The 4645-nt window shown below is 40.5% G+C and overlaps 1 non-coding gene across 1 annotated transcript; it reads left to right on the forward strand.

Annotated features, from left to right (window-relative positions):
- The first annotated feature begins 2888 nt into the window (after nt 1-2888).
- TRNAR-UCU (transfer RNA arginine (anticodon UCU)) lies at nt 2889-2962 on the forward strand. The gene has a single exon. It is a non-coding gene; the product is annotated as a tRNA-Arg (tRNA).
- The last annotated feature ends 1683 nt before the right edge of the window (nt 2963-4645 follow it).

Genomic DNA, 4645 nt, shown 5'->3' on the forward strand with positions numbered 1-4645 from the left:
CGGACTTTCAATTTCCTCCAAAGGTTTTCTATGGGGTTGAGATCTGGAGACTGGCTAGGCCACTCCAGGACCTTGAAATGCTCTTACGAAGCCACTCCTTCGTTGCTCGGGCGATGTGTTTTGGATCATTGTTATGCTGAAAGACCCATGTTTCATCTTCAATGCCCTTGCTGATGGAAGGAGGTTTCCACTCAAAATTTCACAATTTCACGATACTTTACACGTATCAGTCGTCCTGGTCCCGTTGCTGAAAAACAGCCCCAAAGCATAATATTTCCACCCCCATGCTTCACAGTAGGTATGGTGTTCTTTGGATGCAACCCAGCATTCTTTATACTCCAAACACAACGAGTTGAGTTTTTACCAAAAAGTTCTACTTTGGTTTCATCTGACCATATCACATTCTCACAATCCTCTTCTGGATCATCCAAATGCTCTCTAGCAAACTTCAGACAGGCCCAGACATGTACTGGCTTAAGCAGGGGAACACGTCTGGCATTGCATGATTTGAGTACCTGGCGTCGTAGTGTGTTACTGATGGTAACCTTTGTTACTTTGGTCTCAGCTCTCTGCAGGTCCCTCTCTAGGTCCCCCTGTGTGGTTCTGTGATTTTTGCTCACCATGCTTGTGATCATTTTGACACCACGGGGTGAGATCTTGCATGGAGCCCCAGATCAAGGGAGATTATCAGTGGTCTTGTATGTCTTCCATTTTCTAATAATTGCTCCCACAGTGGATTTCTTCACACCAAGCTGCTTGCCTATTACAGATTCAGTCTTCCCAGCGTGGTGCAGCTCTACAATATTGTTTCTGGTGTCCTTCGACAGCTCTTTGGTCTTGGCCATAGTGGAGTTTGGAGTGTAACTGTTTGAGGATGTGGACAGGTGTCTTTTATACTGATAACAAGTTCAAACAGGTGCCATTAATACAGGTAATGAGTGGAGGACAGAGGAGAATCTTAAAGAAGAAGTTACAGGTCTGTGAGAGACAGAAATCTTGCTTGTTTGTAAGAGACCAAATACTTATTTTACCGAGGAATTTACAAATTAATTCATTAGAAATCCTACAATGTGATTTCCTGTATTCTTTCCCCCCATTCTGTCTCTCATAGTTGAGGTAAATCTATGATGATAATTACAGGCCTATCTCTTCATTTTAAGTGGGAGAACTTGCACAATTGGTGGCTGACTTTTTTTCTTCACTGTATTTCTTATGTATCTATCTTTGTCCAAATATTCCCTTTCTTTCCTTTCTTCTTTTGTCTTCTCTATTTCTCTGTCTCTCCTTTTTCTCTGCTCTTTCTTCTCTCTCTCTTCTTTTTATCTGTTATTTCTCCTTTTTTTTCTTTCTCCATTTTTTCTTTTCTGTTTCTCCCTTACTTTACTTCTCTTCTTTCTACTCCCTCTTTTCTTTCTCTGTCTTCCTTATTTTTGTTTGCCTTCTATATTCTCTTTTTCTCTTCCCCTTTTCTCTCTCTTTCACCTCTTCTCTCTTCTCCCTCTTCTATTTCTCTTTTCTCTCTATTCTTTTTTTTTTCTTTTCCTTTCTCTCTCTTTCTTTTTCCTTTTTTTGTTCTCTGTTCTTTCTCTCTATATCTCTTTTCTTTATCTGTTCTTTTCCCCCTTTATTTTCTCTTTCTCTGTCTTCTTTCTCTATTTCTCTTTTCATTCTCTATCTTCCTCCTCTCTTTTTTGTTTATCTGTTCTCTCTCTCTTTATTTGTCTGTCTCTCTTTCTCTCTCTTCTCACTCCTCTCTATTTTTCTCTTTCTTTCTTCTTCTCTCTCTCTTTTTCACCTCTTCTCTCTACTCCCTCTTCTATTTTTCTTTTCTCTCTCTTCCTTTCTCTCTCTTTCTTTTTCCTTTTATCATTTTCTGTTCTTTCTCTCTATTTCTCTTTTCTTTATCTGTTCTTTCTCTGTCCTCTCTCTCTATTTTTCTTTTCATTCTCTCTTCCTCCTCTCTTTTTTTTGTTTATCTGTTCTCTCTCTCTAGTTCTCTCTCTTTTTCCCTCTCTCTCTCTTTCTTTGTCTCTCTCTTTCTCTCTCTTTTCTCCTCTCTATATTTCTCTTTCTTTCTCTATTCTTTCCTCTCTTTCCCTCCCCTCACCATTTCACTGCTCTCTTGCTCTCCTCTCTATTTCTCTGCTCTCTCTACTTTTTTCTCTCCCCTCCTTCCTTGTTTTACTCTCTCCTGACCATTCTCGTTCTCCTCTCTCTCTCCAATATATTCAATATATAAATCAATCTTGCTGTAAATTTTATTATTTTTATTCTCTACTCCTCCGATATGTATGTGCACGTTTAGTCTGGAATTACATTTCCCATTGTGCTCAGTTCTTGCTGTGCTGTATAGCTGTCTATGTTATCTGTTATCTGTATTCCTCCCTGCTGTGCCCTCCATGATAGCATTGTCTGCTCTCTTCAGTATGATGATCCCTCCCGTTCCCCCATATGTGATGCCTCCATCAACCTAATGTCATCTATGTGGATTCCGGTGCCTGTTCCATCTATGACCCAGATGACAGAGCTGCCTCCTGCATTGTGCTCCACACATCCCTGTACCATGTTTGTCTCCATCCTATATTCCGCTCCATCTATTGTATATCATTGTTCTCAGATGTTGCAGCCTGTGATACAGAGCTTGTTTTGAGGATGTTCTTGCGCTTACCATTAACCCTTTCCTACCCTCACTGCCTCCTCCAGCAGTCGGTATGTAGAAGCATGTCAGGTTTACACTACATTCCTGCATCCTGATTTTGCAGCATTCCCTGAGAGAGTGGAGGGGGGAGGAGGGGGATGGTGATGCTGAGATGATGCACAAGTGATGATGTGGATGCAGAAGGTATATTCTTTTTCAGAGCTGATGCTGATGGTGAGCATGCGGTGAGGTCTCTGTGGCGCAATGGACGAGCGCGCTGGACTTCTAATCCAGAGGTTCCGGGTTCGAGTCCCGGCAGAGATGGTACCTACCGTAGTCTTTTGTTTTATACACAATGTAATCTATATTTACTGTAATTATCTGTTCATCTACCAGCAGCTGGTCTTTGATTCTGAATGGTATATTCTGAATTAGTCACATTTCTCAGTCTATCTATCCATCTATCTCCTATCTCATATCCATTTCTAATTTTATATTTCTTACTGTATTTTATATAAATAAAGATTTGTTGGATAGTTTCCCATGGAGATGATTGATAATAAAGACAACACGTTTTATGTTGAGCTGCATTTTATTTCATGACTTGGTTTAAAGAAGGAAGAACGCCAACAACGTAAGACAGTCCTATGGAAAAGTAGAGAAATGAGAGAAATGAGTTGTGGCAAATGATGGCAGAGTCAATTCTTCCCAATCTGTCAGTTCTCCCCGCTACAGCTGTCAAATCTAGCTCTGATTCATAGAATATCATAACTCTAGCAGAATCCATCACTGTCTACACTGCTATGTGACAAATCCATCTTTGCTACTTTGACAAACTTTTATTACAGAAGACTGCAGTAGTTTTCTTGCATGCCTGTAGAAAACACGTTAGGGTGTCATCGCAGAACCTACCAAATAAAAACTTTTGCTGCTTAAACACTTTCAGCTCTGCTACATCCGTACACGTGACCTGAAATGACGTAATATTTTGGTCACTCATATTTTGTCAATCAATTTCATGAGGCTAATGAATGTGGGATATTTACCAAAGTGACAATATTCACTTTAATGTTAAAGTGTTCCAAACGAAATACAATGGAAAAATTCTCCTCGGAAATTCAGTTGCAGCAGAGTCCCAGTGTTTTTAAAAGGATTCTGCTGCTGTAACATCAGCCATGGAAATCCTGATTCTGACTGTCTTTAAGTTTAGGAGCTCCAATAAGACTCTTGTTGCTCTTCCTAAAATAGATTGGACCCATAACTACTTCAGTTGACTTATGGGATCATCTCCAGTCCACATTGTGAGGGTATGTGTTTAAGTTTTCTGCTCCAAGAAGAAGTATTGTTTAGAGGAGAAGAAAGCTGAACAAGGATCCCTCTGCAAACACTAATCTCTGTAGTTAGTACTGTGTGGCTGACACATCACAGAAGTTTCTGTGTATAAGAGACATTCTATTCAATATAAGGCAAAAAGTGGATCCGGCACTGCAAGCCACCTAAATCCCGTTCCGGGGAATGTCTCTGCCGGCAACGATATACCGGCGGGGCTACACTGAGGGTGCACTCCAAACTGAACAGTGTGCAATATGCAATAAAGGAGAAAAAAGGCAGATGCACTCACTCAGGTAATCTTGCCAAACAAAGTCTTTATTCGGTATCCGTTAAAAGGTAAAGCAGGTAGACGCAGAGGAGCAGCCTCAATATATCTGCTAGTGAGGTGGTTCTTAAAGGGACCAACAACATGTTTACTTACAAATGGTAACATTCCACTCTGAAAATACTTTTTTTTTCAATAGAACAGTAGGTTTAGTATGGTTTCTAAGTTTATTTGACAAAGGATTGTTTAGGCGCACAGGGGAACATAAGGTTAGCTACCTCACCCTGCCATGTGACATCACCATCTACATTCCTTAAGGATCCTAAAGGACTATTACACCCAGCTAGCCTGCACCTCAGCCTCCCCTGTGCACTAATTACATCACCAATAGAGAGTGACCCATGAGGGAC

The sequence above is a fragment of the Hyla sarda genome, chromosome 11 (genome assembly GCF_029499605.1).
Source record: "Hyla sarda isolate aHylSar1 chromosome 11, aHylSar1.hap1, whole genome shotgun sequence".
Taxonomy (NCBI): Eukaryota; Metazoa; Chordata; class Amphibia; order Anura; family Hylidae; genus Hyla; species Hyla sarda.